General features: G+C 40.6%; 1 protein-coding gene across 1 annotated transcript in view; it reads right to left on the bottom strand.

Annotated features, from left to right (window-relative positions):
- LOC122811212 (transmembrane protein 178B-like) overlaps positions 1-23,258 on the bottom strand; it is a 561,592-nt gene that overhangs the window by 131,010 nt on the left and 407,324 nt on the right. The gene's annotated exons all lie outside the window — the stretch shown is intronic.

The following is a 23,258-nucleotide window of genomic DNA, read 5'->3' as shown; positions in this document are numbered from 1 at the left end:
CAGGCAGAATGCTTTATTAATAAAATTCAACTGCCTTTTCACATAAAGATTTCACGAGATTGAAAAGAACATTAAAACAAGAGCTCATATATACATAATTAAGTTAATTTTATTTTAGTATTATTTAATTTTGTGTGGCACATGATTTAGGCATGTATCTGTTTCATGCTTGCAGTGGCCTGTGATTGCCAAAAGGTTATCAGAAGATAAACTGGGATTACTTAAGGTACTTTTCTGTTATCGGGGCAAAAGCAATTTTAACATTGGTACTACAGAAACTTGATTGAAAAGATCTTAACTGTGAATGTGTGACAAACCCTTTCACTGTGGAACTGCAAGGAACATGTATTTTTTTTAAAGAACGGCAGTTACAATTGAAAGTGATATATGTGCATTGCTTCGTACTTGCAAAAGTGATATTTATTTGAACTGATCACAAAAACAGAACAGTAACCTGATGAAGCGCACTGTTAGGTGCGTGAAAGCGCTTGTTTTATTTTAAAAATAAAAATATTTGCTGTTTATCGTGGAGGCTTCAGTGATTTGTTGAATAATAAAAAACAGAACAGTTCTGTTGCAAGCTGGGAGATTAAATCAAATACACAAGTGTAAATAAAGGAAAAATCATTAGTAATCAACTGATGCATGTAAAGTAAAAATAAAAAGCAAATACCTCTAAATTGCCCAAATTTGTGCTTCATATTTTGGTCTGTGCCTCGTAATATTTGGGGTTTTCTGGCAAATTGCTGAAGATGGAAGTCGCTAAATAATTCCAGACACAGACGTTTCAGACGTTACATCCTTTAGAAAATAAAGGCCAATAAACTGCTGCCTGCCCTGTGACTACATTTACCCTCCTTTCAGATATCTGTGACATTTTTGGAAGCGCAACCTTTGTGCTCCATACCCCTCAACCCGTAAGACACAGAAATCTGAACAAAGCCATATTATAATTGGGGGGGGGGGCAAAGGCACAAATATATTGCTCTTGCAAACAAAGAAAGTTGATAGAATAACAGATTTAGGATTGGCATGAATTTCCAATGCTGATTAGAGCTGTTGCCCCGATAACGGAAAAGTACCTTTGTTAATATCATGTGCTGGTTAATTGCCTAAAAGCATTAATATATTCCCATGTGGCTTTTGAGTTCTACCAATTTATTCTTTATTTATTGGCATAGTCCACTGGGCTAAGAGAACCTATTTTCAGCGTAGGCCCTGGGAGAAAAGCTCCAAGAACTTGTTAGAAGCTTGCACAATTAAGTTGAACAGAATATCACAGTATACAATTAAAGAAAAACATGAATGTACATATAGAAACAATATCAACAAAACAGCATAGAGCATTTCAATGAAAACATCATTTAGGCAGTTGGCATGACCACTTTTGTCAGTGTATCTAGAACAGAGACTGGAGAAGTGAAAGTATAGTTAAGTTAGCAGGAGGAGGTCAGGTTTTGAAGGCGGAGGATGTGGAGCAGTTACCGTTAAGATAGGTATTTATATAAGGAAGTTTTAAAGGTTGCAGTGTTTGGAACTGATCTGAAAGTTATAGGAAGTGAGTTCCATTTTTTGGCAATAGTATAGGAGTATAGAAGTTGGTCAGCTAGAAGTTTGGTTTATGAATTTGTAGTAGATGTCGATTTTCAGATCCAAGTGATGTGTTGGGTAGGTAGTTGGTGAAAAGGGAGGAGAGGGCAGGACATAATGTTTTATATACAATTCTGTGTGCTGTCATTAGTTGTATGTAGGAGAGAGAATGTGGCAATTCTAACCAGTGTAGACAGTGTAATGCTATACAGTAGTGGGTAGAATAGGGGGTGTTTTTTGCAAATCGAGCAACTTTGCTGTAGCAGGTTTCTAGTTTGGACTTTAGATTGGAGGTTAAGCATCTTAGTAGTGGAGCACAACAGGTTAGAGAAGGTAGAAGATAGGTGGTGGCTAGGGTCTTTTTTTGTAATGGGGATAAGGAAATGCTTGCATCTGTATAGTAATCCCAATTGCTGGTGAGATTTTTTTGATGTTGTGATGGACATGAAGATCAAGTTTGAGGTGTTCAATTATAACACCTAGTAGTTTGATATGGGAGACTATTCCTATTGGTGTTTTCATGTAGGAGAGTATAGTGAGTTGTTTTTTGTCTAATAGGGAGCAAGATTTATGGGTAAAAACTAGAAGTTTAGTTTGATTAGGATTGAGCAGCAGGTGATTTTTGGTAAGCCAGTTTTCAATGGAAGAAAACACTAGCTGAGTAATGTGTTGGAGCTTGGGAATAGAATCAGCAGTGCAAATGATTGTAGAATCATCAGCATATTCAATAAGGGAGTCATGAGTAAGAGATAAGTGAAGCTTATTAATGAAGATGCTAAATAAATAGGGGTCCCAATATGGAGCCTTGGGTACCCCTGTAGGACTGGGGAGATAGGAAGAGAGGGAGGAGTTCCATTTAACAGCTTCTTGCCTATTTGATAAGTAGCTTGAGAACCAATTATGAGAAGGGGAGGACAGTCTTGTTAATGAGAGCTGGCTAAGAAGAAGTAGATGAGAAATGGTATCAAAGGCTTTACAGAGGGTCTAAGAAGGTGGATGAGACATTTACAGAGTCTCTAACTTTATTGATCGTTTCCATGAAGGATGTGATGGCAGTCATTGTGCTGTGACCTGGCCTAAATCCATGTTGAGTAGTGGACAGACTTTGATTGTTAGTGAGGAAGTCAAGGAGTTGAATCTGAATATATTTGTCAAGAATCTTAGAAAGGGGGGACAATAGCTATTGGGTATTAGTTGGAGAGATCTTTGGGGTCGCTGCTTTTATGGAGGGGTATAATATGTGCCATTTTCCAAGTTTGTGGGACACAGGATTTAAGGATGTATCTGTTTATAAGAATGCTAATAGGGTAGGTGATGGCATCTGCGGCAAGTGTTAGGAGGTCTGTGGATAGATCTGCTGCACTGGAGCAGGTGTTTGAGGAGCAAGCGTTTTGTGGTTGTAGTGGGAATTGGTTTTAGGGAGAAGGAGGGTGTACAGGAATTGGAGGGAGGGGAGCAAGCAATCTGAAGTTGTGGCAGAAGAGCATTTTTCAGTATGGTGTTGGGTAAATTTGGATGCAATTTTTGATATAGTGTTGATGAAGTGGTTGCTGAAGAGTGGCTATATCTGCGTTGTTTTTTGGGAAATGGAGTAAGGTTTGGTCTTAGTGCCAGGGCGCTTAGGAGTGAAGAGATTCCTGTCCAGAATGTTTTGGGATTATTTCTGTTGTTGAACTGGAATTTTAAATAGTACTCTTTTTTTCTCTTTGGTTATTTGTTTTTTTTTTTTTTTTTACATGGTTGCAGAGTTGCCTGTAACTTTGTAGTGTGGTAGGATTTCTATTTTTTAGCCAGTGTTTCAATACTTTATCTCTGCTTCACATTACTTGTTTTGTTGATCTTGTTAGCCATGGGGCTGAATTAAATTGTACTGTTTTCAGGCAGGAGGGTGTGGAGTTTATTTAGGGTTTTAAGGAATAGGTTGTTAAAGCAGATGACAGCCTTGTATAGGAAATGTTTTTTAGAATATTCCAGTTTGTGTGTTTTAGTTGGTCGATTAATGCTTGGGGGTCAGGCATGGAAGTCAGTAATTTTGTTACAAATGCTTTGGAAATGGAGAGTGATTAGCTTTAAGGATTTGTAAGAGGTGGGCTGAGTGGAGAGGGTGGCTGAGGTGGGGGGGTCCAGAGAGGGTGGCTGAGGTGGGGGGGTCCAGGGTTGGGTTGGATATCTCCACTGACAGGAATTACAGAGAAACTATTCTGTTCCTACTGTGTGTGTTCAGCTCGTCTCCCTGCACAGTGGAAATGACTGAACTCAACCTGAAAACCAGTGAAGAAAATCACATGCAGGTACCTGTAATTAGAGACAACCCATTGTTTGAATCCTTGTTTGGCCATAATTTTATGTATGTGGTCTGGTTTGTGCAATAAATGAAGTAGTATTATATTTATTTTATTTATATTTTGGTTACCAGGGTGTTCACTGCATTTTGATCCATTTTTAGCAGAGGGCCAGGGAGAAAGGCTCAAGTTTAGGGAATTGTCCATATTCCCAAAATTTGTTGTTTAGACCTGCCCTACAAAATATTTCATTAAATTACACACCAGACTCTCACAATTGTTTTACCCATGTCTCTCTCTGTATAAATTCATATGCATGTGTGTGTGTGTGTGTGTGTGTGTGTGTGTGTGTGTGTGTATATATATATATATATATATATATATATATATATATATATATATATATATAGTATTAAACATTGGTTTCTGTCCATCAAAACTGAAAAAAGGCCAAAACTAAACCAATTGCAAAAGGAAAACAAATACTTTCCTTCTGCAATTGGTCAGCTAAAAACTAACAGTACATTTAAACACTCTGAATAGTGGTGCTGTTTTTGGTAAGATACTGTATAAGGTTCGGGTTAGGATCAGTGGCAAGTTTAGGGTTTTGTTCAGTCTGAATCGCACAAAAAAGGCATATATAAGCTAGATGCGAGTGTGTACACCTTACTCAAATCCTGGAGCAGAAATGTAGCTAGCTTACCTGGACCCCTGTGCAGACCCCAGACTGGCATCCCACTCAAATGAAAGATGAGGAGCAAAGAAAAAAAAAAAAAAACTGCTTGATAAACTTGAAAACTTGAACAACCATTTCCACACTCACCTTATGCTAAGTGCTTCAACCAAACTATACATGCAACATCGGCATTCATAAGTTTGCACCAGTACTACACTCCTACACCTCCAGTGTCTGTTGATTGTGTCCACTGCCTGGGGTAGGCATCCCCCTTCAACCCACCCTAGTTGCAACAGCTGCTAAATGTACATGCATTGTTATATCATGTATTAGGAAAACTCAGATACATTAGCTGCACGATTCCAAAAATAATTTACACTTTGGGTAGTATGCTAGTCTGAATTATTCTATAAAAAAGGGCCCCAAGATTCCTCAAACTTGCATAGGCTAAAGAGGAATTGTGCAGCTCTACACCTGATTCCATAGTCAGTGTCAGGCACTCTATACTACTAGCCATATGGATTTTACTATTCCTGTTTAAACACTTTCTGTAGGCGATACTCGTTACTCCCATAAATCAGGTCACGTCTAATGTTTCAACATACTCATTTCCTATTACTTTCTAAATTTTGTACAGGACTATAGCAAAAGTATTCTCCTTAAGTTACAATTATGTTTCAATATCTATCCTCTAACTGTATCTCCTGCTACTACAGGCTAGCAGTTAGTGTAGTATATCTATGAAAATTGCTCATCCGCTGATTGCTATTAATAATACTTGGTGTAAATTACATAATTACTCGTTTCCTGATAGATTTCCTCACTTTTTTTTATTTATGACTAATTCTCTCAGTTCCTGCACTAGACTATGCAACAATGCCATTAATAGGTTTATTTGCATGAATGTATTTTTATCCAATGTTATATGTTTAATATCTGTATTTCTGTGTGGCAAATGTCAAGGAATGTATAATGTAAGCCTTGTATGTATGTTAAATGTGATGCTTTTCTCCCCGGGCCTCTGCTGAACTTTTGTCCAGTTGGACGTTCCCCGTAATCAAATGTAAAAAAAAAAAAAAAAAAATATATATATATATATATATATATATATATATATATATATATATATATATATAAAACAGCAATGTGGAATATTTACCTAATGGCATGGCCTATTCAAGTGGATGGTCTATCTTGGAGTAAAAGTATTTTTCTATTTATATACAGCTGTGGTACTGCTGGCATGACACAGTGGAGAATTGAAATGCCTGCAGCATTAGTTCTAAAATACAGATGGAAGTTATGTCAGGCCTGTGAAGATCATGAGCACGTGATATGGTACTTGCATGAGCCATATGTGCTCTTTCATGTAATGCATCCCCACTTCATACTACCCTTGCAGTGTCATGCCTTATACTGCGTATATCACTTTTTTTTCCTCTGTCAAGCATGCACCATTACAGCTGATATACCAGTAGTGCTGCAGGGACATCCAGCTTCAGGTGATCTTGACAGTTAAATTGCAAACTCCTCAGTCAGAAGATAAATTCAGAAAAAGCAATGAGGTTCATTTACACTGAATGTTTGTGAATCTCACTTCCTCCTCTTGGAGTAGTAGGTATCCCAAACTGTTGTGACACTAGCTTGTGCCAGGTAGTCCAGGGAGTACTCCGTCCTCCCCAAACAAAATGTCATACCTGGGGCAGAGCTGAAATTTGGTACTGGGGTAATATTGCAGGATGGTAAAAGCCCTATGTTACACTAGGAATATCACTGAAAGTATTTTTTAATGTAGATAAACATATATAGGTAGAAATAGATATACAAATGTATCTATCCATCTGGAAAGTCCAACTGCACATATTCTCTTTTCAGCAGAGGCCGAGGGAGCAGACCTCTCAACTGTCCCTGTTTTACAGGAGTGTTCCAATTTTCAAGCCTGACTTAGGATATCTCTACTTTAAGACTTGATTCACCCCTTCAACTTTCTGAATACCCTCATCATGCATATTTTTGAAGGGTAACCATTTGAAATGTCAGGACCTGCTAGAGTGAGTCACAAAACATGGAGCATGAAAGGCCAAAACAGCAGACTGACATATATTAAGTCTGAAATGCCATTTCTTAGACTATGCCCTTTTCACTGAGGTTTAGCAATCTCAGAGTTGGTATATACAAATTTGGAGTTTGTGGGGGCTTCTGGGGGGGCTATGGCAAAAAGAAGTTTAAAAGAGTACAGCAATTTTTGAAATTCACTTTTGTTTAGGCCTTTTTTTTTTGGCTTGTTGGTACTTGACATTTTGAGTGCTAACATTTCAATAAGGAGCCTTTTTGAAGTTGTCTAGACGACAGAAAAAGTACAGTTTTGTACCTACCATAAATGTAGATGTTCGAGGATTCCCTTGCTGCAGTCCTGACAATTGGGTATAGTCCGCGTCCCAGTCGGCCCGAATACCAGAGTATAAGGCTGACGTCGGTCATGGCGCCTTAGACTGACGTCAGTACGTCAGGGTACTAATGCGCATGACCGGCGTCATTTCCTCAGTCTTTTCTTGCCCCAGATGTCAGAAGACCCAAAAGACAAGTCCCAAAACAACCTGCACCAAAAAACATGTACAATATATACAGTAATATATACAAAAATATAAGCATGTAAACTCACCTACACAACCACCCTGAAACACAGAGGGGAAGGAGGGAGGGTAAATTGGACTGCAGCAAGGGAATCCTCGAACATCTACATTTATGGTAGGTACAAAACTGTACTATGTTCTTCGTCTTCCCTTGCTGCAGTCCTGACAATTGGGTAGAATCCCAAAGCAGAGGTAAGGGAGGCTGGCAAATTATAAAGTAGCAGGAGCTGACAACATGCCTTGTAAAACAGCTGTGGCAAAACCAGCTCTAGTCTTAGAGTATATAGGCAGGTGATAATGCCTAGAGAAAGTATGCACTGAACTCCAAGTAGCTGCTTCCAGAATATCCTTAGTTGCCACCCCTTAGAAATGCTGTTGAAGTGGCAGTAGCCCTAGTGGAATGAGGCCTAATCCCAGCTGGAACCTCTTTGCCATGATGGGAATAACAAAATGCAATGCAAAAGCCAATCCACCTAGAAATAGTTTGTTTTGACACAGGCTTGCCCTGTGAACTTAAAGCAAAAGAAACAAGTAACTGCTGAGACTGCCTAAAATCTTTAGTCCTGCTCAAATAATAACGCAATTGCCTGTGTACATCTAAAGTGTGCAAAATCTTTTCCCCTTTATTTTGAGGATCTGCAAAAATTAGGCAAATGAATAGTTTGGTTTAAAGCCACACTAGAAACCACCTTAGGCATAAAGGAAGGATTAGTACGTAATGATACCCTGTCCTTATGGAAAATCAAAAGGGCTCTACTGCCATAAGGGCCTGCAACTCAGACACCCTTCTTGCAGAAGTAATAGCCAACAGAAAAGCAGTCTTCCATGACAAATATTTCAATTCAGCAGTAGCTGCAGGCTCAAAAGGTTGTAGAGTAAGTTTTTCCAACACAAAATTGAGATCCCAAGCAGGAGTAGGAGCTCTACGTGGGGGTCTTATATTCTTTGCCCCTCTAAGAAACTGCTTGAACAAAGGATGCGAAAACAAAGGTGGGTCACAATCATAGTGAGCTGAAATTGCTGCAGCATGAATCTTTATGGAAGAGAAAGACAAACCTTTGTCCAATAATTCAGTAAGATATTGAAGAGCCACACTCAAATTAGGCTCTGAAATCTCCAAATTCCTTGCTGTACTCCAAAATAAAAATCTCTTCCATTTTTCTGCGTACACTCTCCTAGTACTAGGCCTTCTAGCTTCCATAATCACATTTAAAACGTGTTGAGGAAGCTGAGACCTACCATGCTTCAACACAGAATATGCCAAGCTGTGAGATGAAGAGATTGAAGCTTGACATTGAGCAGATGACCATCCTTCTGAGATAACAGATGAGGAATCAGAGGTAAAGGCCATGGAGGCTTCTTTACAAGACTCCTTAGAAGTGGGTACCAGTGTTGCCGAGGCCAATCTGGAGCTATCAAAATCATCCTTGGCCTGTCCTGTCTGACCTTTAGTAATACCTTTGGAAGAAGAGGTAGAGGTGGAAAGGCATAGACATGAAGGTTTTTCCAACTGAAAGACAGAGCATCCACTTTCCAAGCTGTGTGATGAAACCCCTTTGTGCAATACTTTGGCAGCTGGTGGTTTAGTGGAGAAGCGAACAGATCTATGTCTGGAGTTCCCCATGACACTGTCAATTTCTGAAATACATGAAGATCCAGTTTCCACTCGTGGGGATCCATGATTTGTCTGCTTAATACATCTGCTAGGGAGTTCTGTGCTCCTGGCAGAAACCTTGCCTGAAGAGTCAGTTGCAGGCTTAACGCAGTCTCCCATAAAATCATTGCTTGCCTGCATAGAGGATAAGAATGTGTTCCCCCTTGCTTGTTGATGTACCACATGACAGTTGTGTTGTCTGTCAGAATCAACACCTGCCCTGGAAGAAGTAACTCCTTGAACGCCATCAATGCAAACTGGACTGCTAACATCTCCTTCATGTTGATATGTAGATGCTGTAGTCTGGCAGGCCACTTGTCTTGTATCCACTTTCCATTTAGATGAGCTCCCCAAGCAGTGTCCGAGGCATCTGTCGTTAAAATCTGACTCGCCTCTGGCCGGGTCACAGAGAGTCCCTTGTTTAGGTGACATTCCTGAGCCCACCACAAGAATTCCTTTTGAAGGCAAGGTATTATTTGAATGACAGTGTCCAAATCTTGGCAGTGCTGTGTCCATACATTTTGAGATACCATTGCAGCTTCCTCATATGCAGTTTGGCATTGGGAAGCACCAGAATACAAGATGCCATGAACCCTAATGCTTGAAGGACTGTCCTTGCAGTCAGCACGGACTGATGAGATAGTTGATGGAAGTAAAGTGACAGACTCTTTTGTTTGTCTGGGGTTAAAAGGCCATCTGGGCTGCTGTATTCAGTCTCACACCCAGAAAGCACATGTCTTGAGAGGGTACTAGACTGGACTTTATTTCGTTCACAGAATACCCTAGGCATCTTAGCACTGCTATGACATATTCCAGATGCTGTAGAAGGTGTTCCTTTTCTTGAGCCAGAATCAGGCAGTCGTCCAAGTAAGGATAAATTTGAATGCCTTGAAGCCTGAAGTGAGCTATCACTGAGCCAGAACCTTTGTGAATACTCTGGGCAGTAGATAAGCCAAAGGGCAATGCAGAGAACTGATAATGAAAATCTCCAGTTCGAAACCGGAGATACTTTCTGCAACTTAGCCTTATGGGCACATGAAGGTAAGCTTCCTTGAGATCCAAAGTTACCATCCAGTGATCCTTGCCCAGCAGAGGTAACAGTTGCTGTAACGTCAACATCTTGAACTTGGGAATGTCCAGATAAGTGTTGAGGATAGATAAATCCAAAATTGGTCTCCATGTGTTCCCCTTCTTTGGTACTAGGAACAGGCGAGAATAAAATCCAAAGCCCCTTTCTGACACAGGGACTGGCTGAATAGCCCCTATCTGGAGTAACTGAGAAACTTGCTTGTGAGCCTCTTTTCTTTGTGGAGGAGGAACATCTGGCATGCCTTTGAAAGGGGCATTGTGTGGAAATAAAATCTGTACCGTGATGAATGATATCCAGCACCCATCTGTCTTGAGTGATTAAATCCCAATTTTCTTTGAAAAGAGACAATCTTCCTCCCAAAGGAGCTGCCAGACGAGAGTCCACTGGCAGCTGAAAAGGCAGGTCATTGGTTCTGCTTACGAAAGGACTGACCCCTGCCCTCACCAGAAGTCTGAGCAGGTGAACTGTCTGATCTAGGCCTAAGCGAACCTTGAGCCCTGCCCCTACCACGTCTAGACCTACCCCTAGACTGGGAACCATAAGCAGGATAAGTCCACCCCTTAGCAGGCCAATTTCTACTAAACTTCGGAGGCTGCACCTGCAAAAAATCTTTAACAGTCTGCATAGACTTAGCTTTGTCCTCCATTTTCTTTAAAACTGCTTCCACAGGCGGCCCAAACAACACATCAGACTGTAAAGGAGCATCCAAAATCCTGGTCTTAACATGCTCAGCTAAATTCTGATCCTTCAACCATGCATGTCTGCGAAGAACAGAACTAGTAGCAGCCACCCTCGAGGAGGCCTGAACAGCATCAAAACCACACTGCAAAGAATGCTTACCCACTTGTTCAGACACATGAACCAAATCCAGCAATTCTTTACACTCAATACCTTCCGCCAAAGCATCCACCTTAGATTTCAGTTGTGAAAGGAGATAATTCTGATATTTCAGCATATGAAATTGACAATTCAACGCCCTCATGGCTAGAGTGGAAGAAGTATATACTTTCTTACCCCACCTATCCAAAGCCCTTGCCTCTTTATCAGAGGGTACAGGATTTTTAACCACAGAAGCTTTAACACCTTTAGGCCCCTGAGAAACAGTTTCTGGGTCCGCCCTGGGACTCTTAAACAAATACTTATGAGCGGGCACCCTATAATACCTATCAGGCTTAACAGGAGCAGGAGGCAAGGAATCAGGGTTCAGAGAAGCCTCTGCAAAAACATCCTCCACCACATTCAACACAGGAGGAATAGCTAAAGGCCTATGCTGGGGCAAAATCAAGTATTCCCTAAGCCTTTTCTGGAGTCAGAGTAATCTTGGCCTTCCCATTTAAAGTGCTCCCTCATGGAGTGAAGAGTCTCTGAAAATGAAAAATCCTCAGGAGGAGAAGCTGAAGGAGTGGAATCATCCACATCAGAATCAGAATAAGTAGGAAACTCTTGCAAGTCTTCCACAGAAGACTCTGAAGCCTGTGAACACTGTTCAAAACTATCAAACTCCTGTTCCACCCTAGGCCTCTTATCAGGTGGGGCATAGAACCTCTAATCAAAGTAATCAAATCTTCTGCCATTTTAAGCATATGTTTCTTAGGCACAGAGCCCGAAATGCTAGGAGAAGCCCCTACAGAAGCTGAACTTGGCCTTCCTCTAAAAGAAGCTTTGGCAACAGAAGGAGAGGCCCTAACAACCTTGGGAAGAGAGGGAAGAACAGTTACCTGAGAAGCCCCTCAGCCTGGCCTACCTCCTGAGAGGGCACATCCTGTAACAGTAAAGTATCTGCCTGAGACTCCATAGAGACTCCTGGCAAAACCTCTGGCTCCTCTGAGCCTTCTAAAGGACCGACGTCCGGACTGCCGGTTCCTCACCCCTAGACTTCACTGTTTTGTCCTGCGCTTCTTAGATGAAGCAGGCGCCGGAGCATCCGACGGCATAGTATAATTGCAACGCTTCCCAAACACTAACCTAGCACAATCAAGCCTCCTCTTAATAGTGCTTTGTTAAATCTAGCACAAGATGCAACCAACAACGCCGTGCTCAGGCCCTAAACAAGGTATACACAATGTATGATAATCCCTATGCGGTATCTGCTTCCCACAAGAAATACAGTTATTCACTTTTTCTGACATCCGGTTAAATACTGAGGCAAGAAAAACCAAAATGTTCTAACGGGTTACTTAGCCAACTCTGTATTCGGTCTGAAACTCCGCTCGAAAATCTCAGAACGCCAACCTGCACTCGCAAAATTGCTTCTGCATCGGACCATGCGGCAAAAGACTGAGGAAATGACGCCGGTCATGCGCATTAGTACCCTGGCGTACTGACGCCAGTCTAAGGCGCCTTGAGCGAGGCCAGCCTTATACTCTGGTATTCGGGCCGACTGGGACGCGGACTATACCCAATTGTCAGGACTGCAGCAAGGGAAGACGAAGAACATCCATACTACATGACCAACATACTAGTGGTAACAATAATTTAAAGAATCAGGAGACACATCTTACAAACTCCCTTTTTCCTGAAGCAAAAATAAATGACATTGCAGGTTTATAGGTTAGCTGCCCTTGTGGGCATTTTTAAAGCCTGCCTATAAGTAAAATGATCTGGAGAAAGTTTTATTTATATCACTGTGTATCAGAACAGTAGGAAATGCCTGCAGCATTAGTTCTAAAATACAGATGGAAGTTATGTCAGGCCTGTGAAGATCATGAGCACGTGATATGGTACTTGCATGAGCCATATGTGCTCTTTCATGTAATGCATCCCCACTTCATACTACCCTTGCAGTGTCATGCCTTATACTGCGTATATCACTTTTTTCCTCTGTCAAGCATGCACCATTACAGCTGATATACCAGTAGTGCTGCAGGGACATCCAGCTTCAGGTGATCTTGACAGTTAAATTGCAAACTCCTCAGTCAGAAGATAAATTCAGAAAAAGCAATGAGGTTCATTTACACTGAATGTTTGTGAATCTCACTTCCTCCCTCTTGGAGTAGTAGGTATCCCAAACTGTTGTGACACTAGCTTGTGCCAGGTAGTCCAGGGAGTACTCCGTCCTCCCCAAACAAAATGTCATACCTGGGGCAGAGCTGAGGTTTGGTACTGGGGTAATATTGCAGGATGGTAAAAGCCCTATGTTACACTAGGAATATCACTGAAAGTATTTTTAATGTAGATAAACATATATAGGTGAAATAGATATACAAATGTATCTATCCATCTGGAAAGTCCAACTGCACATATTCTCTTTCAGCAGAGGCCGAGGGAGCAGACCTCTCAACTGTCCCTGTTTTACAGGAGTGTTCCAATTTTCAAGCCTGACTTAGGATATCTCTACTTTAAGACTTGATTCACCCCTTCAACTTTCTGAATACCCTCATCATGCATATTTTTGAAGGGTAACCATTTGAAATGTCAGGACCTGCTAGAGTGAGTCACAAAACATGGAGCATGAAAGGCCAAAACAGCAGACTGACATATATTAAGTCTGAAATGCCATTTCTTAGACTATGCCCTTTTCACTGAGGTTTAGCAATCTCAGAGTTGGTATATACAAATTTGGAGTTTGTGGGGGCTTCTGGGGGGGCTATGGCAAAAAGAAGTTTAAAAGAGTACAGCAATTTTTGAAATTCACTTTTGTTTAGGCCTTTTTTTTTTTGGCTTGTTGGTACTTGACATTTTGAGTGCTAACATTTCAATAAGGAGCCTTTTTGAAGTTGTCTAGACGACAGAAAACCATACTACATGACCAACATACTAGTGGTAACAATAATTTAAAGAATCAGGAGACACATCTTACAAACTCCCTTTTTCCTGAAGCAAAAATAAATGACATTGCAGGTTTATAGGTTAGCTGCCCTTGTGGGCATTTTTAAGCCTAGTTAATTTCCCTGAAAGGTGAGAATCATACCCTGTGTATCATGCATCTGTGAGATAAACAACTTGACCATTATACCAATACAGTTCATTAAAGTCTACAGACTGTATGCTCTGACTATGTGCTTGTATTTTTCTGTTTTTAAACGTTTGAGTAGTATCCCACATTCCTACTGGAGTTGTGTACTATCTGGCATTCAAATTTTATGGTAATTCTATGTTCAGATTTTTAGCTGGATATCCCTATTTTTCACCAGCCAGTTTGCAGTTTCAATGTCTGCAGGTTGAGAGGCATGCCTAGGAGAAAACCTCCATAGAAGTTTACATTAATAATGAACACAGTTATTACATTTTCAAAATTCAAGTAGTACAAAGCATATTAACATTGTCAAGCTACAAAACATAGCAGATTACGTATGAAACAGGGTCATTAAAATACAGTTGAGAAAATAAAAGATAACGGAGCATATAGTCATAAAAGTGGTATAAATATATTACAAAGTCAATTAAATACATTTAAAGATGAAAGGAAAATCCAGAGGAATGCAGCAAAAATAAAGATTAAAAAACTGAAAGGTATATAAAGTATATAAAGGCAGTGCATAAGAGATGAGAGGCATTAAAGATGGGAGGAGTTAGAAGAGAATAATGAAAGGTATATAACATCTTCAGTTCTGTTAGAGAAGTGAGAAATGTGAGGAGGAGGTAGATGGATAGCGGTGTCAGAGGTGAAAGGTGAAGGTGCAAAAGAGTAAGAAGGTAAGAGAGTAAATATTAAGAATGAATAGTAAGGTTCTTACAAACTTGATGTACAACAGTAGACAAGTGAGAAGGTAAATGGAGGTGCTAGAGAAGGTGTGGGGAAAGTGGTCTGAGGAGTGAGATGGTAACAGATTGATGAAAAACTAAACTAGCAATAGTAAACATGACAGAAAGTAAGGGAAATGGGAGTAGATATCCTGTCCTGGAAGGTGTACAATGGCATATCCAGATGTGCATGAAGTGAGATTTAAGCAATGCTTTAAAATGAGAGATGCTGTTTCTGCTACAGAATGTAAAGGGAAGGAAGTTCCAAAATTTAGAAACAGACAAGGAGTAAGGTAGAGCAGTTCACTGTTGGGATAATGGTAGTTAGGAATTTGTTAGTGGCCCTAAGTGAAAAGGATGAAGTGCACCAGGCCATTACTGATGTTAATGATGGACACATGTATAGCTTGCATATTATTTTGTATACTTGTTTTAAATGGGTTTAGTTTCAGGACATTGGGAAGTTTGAACCAGTTCAGTTGCCTTAAGTTGTCATTGCAGTGCAATGATGAGTACTAAATGGTATGTTGGCAGCTAATTTAGCGATTTTATTATAGGTTTGCTCAAATTCTTATATGTATAAATATAGAATACACACACACAGACACACACACACATATGTACGTGTGTGTGTGTATATATATATATATATATATATATATATATATATATATATATATATATATATATATCAGAAAAACTCTAGCCACTGCCTTTTTATATGCTGCCCCTATCCTAACAAAATTAAACAATACTCAAAGAAACTTGCCTCCTGCTACAATAAAATTGTTAAAGTTCTATGAATCTCCCTCATAGGACCTACCATTGTTATAGCTTAAAGCAATTAAACTGGCTTGAACGCAACTACATAACATATTCACAAGTAACGACAGCTCAAACTCATTCATCATCCAGAAAAATGCCCCACATAACATAACTTATTACTGACTTACTCTCCAGCAAGGGACCTCCACTATAGTAACAAATTTTTATTACTTACAAATAAGTCAAATAATGTTGCAGGAGACTTGCTCTACACTCCCAATACATTGCTAAACTCAGGAATAATATCCCCACTCAAATAAAACTCTCAGACAAACTCAATAGTTTTAAACCACTGCTTAAACAACATCTTAACCAATCCTGGTCCTGCACATGCTCATCACAAGGTTGAGACTTTCCCCAGGATTTAATAAACTCTGTCTAGGCACTGTGTAGAACCTACATGGAATGTATCCGTGTACACGGCCATAGTTCCCCCTCGGCAGCAATCCATGCATATTACTGATGGTGTGCTGCTGAGGGAGAGCATAGGAACAGGGATATTGAATCAGTGTAGGGAGATGTGTAAAGCCTTACCTGTGGTTGTAGATGCCTGGTCAAATATTATGTACAGGGTGCTGCTCCCTGTAATGCACCTTGCCACTGCTGACATGCTGTGAATTGTGTTAAATGTCTAATATGCAAGTTATATGGTATATATATATATATATATATATATATATATATATATATATAAATTTTTTTTCTGTATGGCTGTGCAGCACGTAGCACAGCAATGCCAAGACACGTTTACATATAGACAGCTGACACCTGCTACACATGTAAAAATAGAAACTGGATGTAATAAATTATCATAATTATCTTATTTTTCTGGATTTTTTTTGTAAGTGGTGTTTGAGCGGCGCAAAGCCAAGCACCACTTATACATACATAGCAGACACCTGCCAGACATCTAAAAATAGAAACCAGATGTAATTATTTATAGGTTTGTTTACGCATGTTTGCATGGTGCAGTGCTCAGCATGCAATGCTAGCAGGTTGCCTAGTAGTAAATGTGAAGGTACACTAGATTTCATAATATCCATATAGCTAAATGGGTAGAGTTATGACATTATGTGTAGTAGGTCCTGGGTTTGAGTCCATAGCTGAACATGTTTGTAATTTAATGTAAATTTTTGTTTAATTTAATAACAAAATTGTAAAATGTGGCATTGCTGTGCTCTGCTAAGCTGTGCCCAAACATACTAAGCACTGCATAAACATGCTAATGGCTAATATGTGCACTAAGCGACGTGGCACTTTTCTGAATATTGCTCAATGTGCAAGGGTGAGAAAGCAGCCTATATTAAGCACAATAGGTGGGAATTCTGCACCATTCATTGGAGTCCAATCGAAATTTGATATGGCAGGTGGCGCTTGTGAAGGTGCACACTTTCGAGTGCAGAAGTGGGGCATTCAGTAGTCCTGTGTCATGGTTGGGCTCCTGGTAAAAAAAAGACATGAACCTAGGCTGCTGCAGGGCAGTTTCCAGGGCTCAGAGAGCAAGGCAGTGGCCTGGGACAAGTTGGCCAGGGAACTCACCAGTGTTACTGGTATCCCCCTGCACAGATAAGCAGCGTCATCACCATTATGATGACCTGAAGTGGAGAAAGAGGGGAACCTTGGACACCTGGGTCCAAGTAGCTAGAGCAGGGAATGCCCTCACAAATATGTAAATAACGTATTCTCTGTAACCAATATGCAAGCTGAATGTCTGCAAACCTGGTATGCATAATGGTGTGCTTCTGTCCCAACAGCTGTAGCTGAGAAGGCTCGCAATGTTGAGTCCCGTGCCGGGTGCCTGGCCAGTTTGCACCGTGAGTGTGCTAAGTGTAGTTTGCACCGTGAGTGTGCTAAGTGTTAACTGTAGTGCAATAATTAAGCAAGTAAAGCATTTACAGCAAATATGTATACACAAGACAAACTATAGTGCAATAAATGATCAATTAGGGCTGTAGTGCAATACATGAACACTAACAACTGTAGTGCAATAAACAGTAAATACCAATAACAGTAAGAAAAATGGTGTACAGCAGGATTGTGTTATCATAACCATTGCAGTAGAGCTGTATCCACTGATTGTCTATGGTAAGGTTGCTGCAGTCAAGTGTAACAGTGTAATAGCTGTAGAATGCAAAACTAATAGCCTGCTCTAAGAAGTTGAGAGATGTGGTGAGGTAAGCCCACTCCATGGGCAGATATTGTGTGTGGACTTCAAAGATATAGCAAAGCAATAACAATAAAATGTGTTCACCAGCATTGCGGATTCTAAAATAAAGTTGTATTAATATATGCAGTATGGTTGTATTCTATGCATGCGTGTTCTATAGTCACTCCAGTCAATTATGACACTAATAATTCTAGAATGCAAGAAGAATACCCTGTAACTTGTACTGCTCAGCTCATAGTATGGTCCCAGGTCATCTGTTGGCCAGTATCAGTCACTCAGTATTTAGCAGTGATTCAGTAGCGGAGTCTGTTAAATACCTTACAGACAATACATTTTTCCACACACAGTCCTGGATTCAAACCCAGTGGTGTGTAGCCCTAAATTTGCAGTATCAGTCATGTAATGCTCACATTTTCTCTCTCCCCAGGAACAAAAGGTATATGGGCAAGATATCCTATATTATGAGCAGCTATTGTGTTTAGATTTCAGGGAATGTTAAAATCAATAGCAGGAACGTATTCACCAGCATTGTTGAGTCAGAAATAAATCTGTTTATTGGCAATATGGCTACATTCCCTGCATGTCTGTACTAGGTTGCTGCAGTCAAATCATTACATTATTTGTTGATGTCCCCTGCAGTTACAGCTATTGGGTTCTATCCCCATGACTCCCAAACTAAACCATGACAGCTGTCTAGTTTATGTACTGTGCATAAACATGCCTTTCAAGTGTCACAATTTCTGGTAATGTAATTAAAACTGCCTCAGCCATCTGTCACAGGATTACCAGAGAAAGACTACCTGGAATGCAATGCATTTCCAAATCCGGTTACAGAACATCTTTGTAGTTATACAAGTCCACATTATGTGAAACTGTTCTCTGTAGTTGTGTACCTGCATTTGTCATTGGTTGGCCCATAATGACCCATGTTAACAGCTTGAGAGGTGCGTATGTGCTACATCAGCTATAGGAGAATTGTAGTCATTGTCCCCAAACTGACACGACACACCTGTAGAGTATTTATTATCAGTGTTTTCAGGGATATAATCTCTGATGCCACTAATGGAATGTTTTTTTCTCTGTCTCCCCTCACCCCTTATCTTCATTTATTTATGATTATTTATTATAATTTAATATTAACATATGCTGTTTGACTATATTTTTGCAAAAATGTGATGTCATGTTATGTGTTGTTATGATTCAGTATTAACATAATTTGTTAAACTACTTTGTTGCTCTTACGGCTTACTTCTTACTGGCATGCTGTTACCATACTGCTGTTATGTTACTGTTGTGTTACGCATACTATACATTAATATGTATTTGTATGAATTAAAATTATGTCCCATTCTGTTAATACTAACAATGGTTTGGTTATTACTAACTTTAACCTATCGCTATACCTCTATCACCACAGCACATCATGTTAGGCCAGTTCAGGCTGATCCCCCCCCACCTTGCCTCAAAACCAGCCATGGCACAGGGTCCCAGCACATCTAGGACCAAGACTGATGGTACCCCCTCTGCTGCCCCTGCACCACCTGTGGCATCGGGAAGGACCACTCCTTCTGGGAGTGGTGGTGGAAGGGGGTATTGTTACCTGGGCTGTGCTGCTGGTCTCGTTATGCAGGATAGCCTACTGTCGGGGTTTGAGCTCCACCTGCACCAGATTGAGGGTATGCTGGCCGACCTTGTGGGGCACCCTCACCCTGGTGCCCAGCCTCCAGCACTGCCACCCTTGGGGCAGTGAAGGAGCAATCTCAACAGTTCCATGGCTGGGGATATAAGTCACGCTGCTGCCATCTGGAGGTACATGGAACTTGGATTGCACAAAACCCTCCCTCTCCAAGGTGTTCACCCACCTCATATGTCACACACCACCCGTCTGCTGTCTTGTCTGTCTGCAAGTGCATCCTCACCTACCCAACTTACCTCCCCCAAACATACCCATCTCCCTTCCCCAACATTGCACTCACACCTTAAAAAAAAAGGGCACCTGTCCCAAAAAAAAAAAAAAAAAAATCACTCCATACATAGCTCTCCATTTTGCCTACGTGTCCACTAGACACAAGTAATTTGGTCCAAAGTTGGCTTGACAATGCCGTTATGTTGTCCTCACCCCTCTCTCTGTGGGTGAGACTTCACATCCATGTACATATTCTGTCAAAGTGCACACTTGTTGCTGTAGAAGAAATGTATAACTATGGTTCTTTCCTACACCCTTCCTGCATATCCCTTCCTGCCTTCCACTATGATTTTACCCCTGCTTGCACTCCATTTTACCACTTTCCTATCTCCCCATTTTTCTTTTCTTTATATTTTTTTAGTGCGATGCTGCTTGGCGTGCCACATCAGTCAGCTTCACTAAGCTCAGCTAAAGAGAGCTATACTGATTATGTTTCCTTAGAATTCTATTACACATTTACAAAATAAACACCTGTAGCGTGTTTCAAAACTGAGACCATAATACCTGCAGATCAGTCATTAACCTGCCATGCCACACAACTCTTACTTAAAATAGGTGCTTTAAAACATTGTAATTGACAGTTACAGTCACTAAGCATGTCTCAGAATATCTGCATGCAGCGCCGCTCAAACTTGAATAAAACTGAATGGAAAACATAGGGGTGTTCCTGGGACTGTGGTGCAATAATACACTACTAAAAAGCCAAATACATAATAATGGATGTAAGTGAGGCCTGTGATAGCAGGTACATGTGTTTTTTTATCAGCAAAATGTAGAAAAAACACCTGCTAATGCATTAATGGCAAACTACATATGCATCTGGGACCATAGTGCAGAAATACATCCATAAAAAGCCTTGCACATACTAATGGATGTAGAACATGACTGTCACAGCCTGTAGGTGTGCACATATGTCTTGCAAATACACCTGTTGCAGGAGTAACGCAGTACCTCAGTCTGTTAAATGCCTCATAAACAATACATTTTTGCCACACACAGTCCTGGGTTCAAATCCAGTGGTATATAGCACTGCATTTGAAGAATTTTGAAGCCAGCAATTAATGACAGACTTATGCACTCTTTATCCACACAATGCATGTCAAATGAATTAACTGCTTTTAACTTCAAGTATCCCTATAGCAAATGTATATGTGCATACATTGTCATGTCCTGCAGTAATATGCATTCACAGAGAATGTCACCTCAAGTACTGTGAATGAGAGCCACTAATATCAGAGTGCACCACACAACTCTTTCAGAGTCGCAGTGCAGATTACCACAGTTGAACAAAAAATATGCATATTTGAAGTCCCTGCTTGTAACAATGATTGCCCTCACACATGCTTGAAATTGCTACCAGACTGTAATACATGCCCTTGCAGATGGCTAAATAAATGGAGAACATATTCACACACACACACATATATATATATATATATATATATATATATATATATATATATACACACATATACATATATACATACACACACACACCTCCCAATTTGCTTTCAAGTACACACAAACATGCTGCATAGTACTCTGTTATTGATACCGTTGCCTAACAGACTTACCTTAAATACATGCCTTCATTAGAGTGTAGATGGTATTCTCACTCTGGGATTGGCTTCACAACAAGGCTGGCACAGCTCACACAGTTACTCCTACAGTTCGTTGCCCTCCAAAGTCTCCACACTCTCTGCATATGTGTTATCTGCAACAGCAGCTGCAGCCTGTAGCATACACATCTCTACGTAAAGGTGTCTGCTGCAGAACTACCCTCTGTGACAATGTAGTCTCCTCACCCCAGTAATGTCCATCACAACACATCAGAAAAGGGCCCTAATCTACATGAAGGCCTCATATATTCTACCATGGTTGCATGTCATTGGCTGATGATAGTGCAAATCAGCTGTGCTGGCCGAAATTAGTATTTCAGAACCACAGATTGGTTTAGAGGTAATCATCTGCTGCTAGGAAGCATATTTAAAAGGCAAGCAGCTGGCTATAGGGAACCATTCTGTATGAGACCTTCCTCACACAGAGCATGCCATTGTGACAACCATACTATCACCACATATCAACAGAGGAGTACTGCACTCCTTCAGGTATGTAAATGTTTTTGTGTACAACAGGTTGCAGATGGGTGAATAGACTTACAGGGAATAGTGATTACAGCATTAAGCCTGTCTTAGACCTGTGATAATGACATATCAGTGACCTCTTGCTGTGTTACACCTTTGCAGGATGTACAAAACATCTGGGTGCATTGCCTTTTGTCATTAAGGCACACTGATCTTGTTGGACTGTCCCTTTATAGTGGTTGTAATAGCACACTGCATTGTTCATATGACACATTATCGAGGGGCTGCTCATAGGGGACACACCACAGTAGACCTGAGTGTTGGGTGTATGATAATACAGCAGTAACTGTCATGGCATACAAGGGAATACACCTGACTAATGCTACTACCTCAGTTGTATCCACACACTTTGCACACTGTGGAGTATGAAGTGTGAGCAAGCAGTGGTTAGTGCCAGCCATTTTGGCCTTGCTGTACCTGTACATAGTGTATGTCCACATATGTGATCCTGTAATGTATTTCTTCTTTTGTTGTCTTTCAGGAATTATGCACCATAGATGCCATGCACCCTTTTTGGATGTGGAGAATGAAATACTGCAAACACTAAGGCAACATCATCACATCCTACTATCCAGGGGGAGACAAAGCAGGGAACAGCGGGCTGCATTGTGGGCAGACCTAGTCTGTGATGTGAATGGCACGAGCCAGCAGAGCAGGACATATGGGCAGGTTCGACACTGGGTAACCAACATAAATGCTGCATGACGAAATGCAGCAGATGTAGCCAGGGATTGTGCTGTCACCGATGAAGACCCTGTAGCAGAACAACCACTCTCGGCCAATGAGGAATTCCTGGCATACCTAGGCACACACAATAGCTCCTGGGCATCCATCACACCATACGTCATGGAGATGGGTGCCACAGTTTCCACAGCTAAGGAGCATGCAGGTAAGCTTACTGTGATCAGTACTGTAATACTGTAGCAGTCATTATGTCAGCCTGTAGATACTGTTATGTGCGTGTCAGGTCTTTGTTCTTTGGGGGGGGGGCTAACCTCAGTTATACACTCATACTCAGATTGTGATTAATATAACAAGTAACACAGTAGTTGTTGTAAGATATATGGATGCATTACCTTATTGTGCTGAAGCATGGGGTTGTACTGACATTACCCCACCCTCAAAATTTCACAGGTCCATCAGGTATTGCCCAAGGCTGTGGTCCTGCTCCTGGTAAGCATGACACTTGTTTTGTTAAGGAAGAACTATATTCTAGTACTGTTAAGGATCAAAATAATGCCCTATGTAAACATAACTGTGTGTGTGTAAAGTGTAGGATTTTTCTAAATTCCAGCCTGGAACAGGTACCTAAGATTTCTAGAAGGGGTAGTCACAGGAGTGTAGTTCAACAAACAGATACACTTTGGCAGTTACAGTTAAGAGTAGATAAGGCACCTGATTTAAAAGAGGCAAGAAATCTAAAATTCCTTTTAAAATACAAGTTGAAGGTAAATACATTAGGCAGTGAAATGTGTATTTCCATACATCTGTTATGAGAGTTGTACTTGGTTTTTGTGTGTTGTGTTTTTAAGTATAATGTCGTACTGA

Source organism: Protopterus annectens, chromosome 9.part0 (genome assembly GCF_019279795.1).
Source record: "Protopterus annectens isolate FY-2018-M chromosome 9.part0, PAN1.0, whole genome shotgun sequence".
NCBI classification, from domain to species: Eukaryota; Metazoa; Chordata; order Ceratodontiformes; family Protopteridae; genus Protopterus; species Protopterus annectens.
Note: the sequence above shows the minus strand (reverse complement) of the source record. Positions and strands in the feature narration are given on the sequence as shown.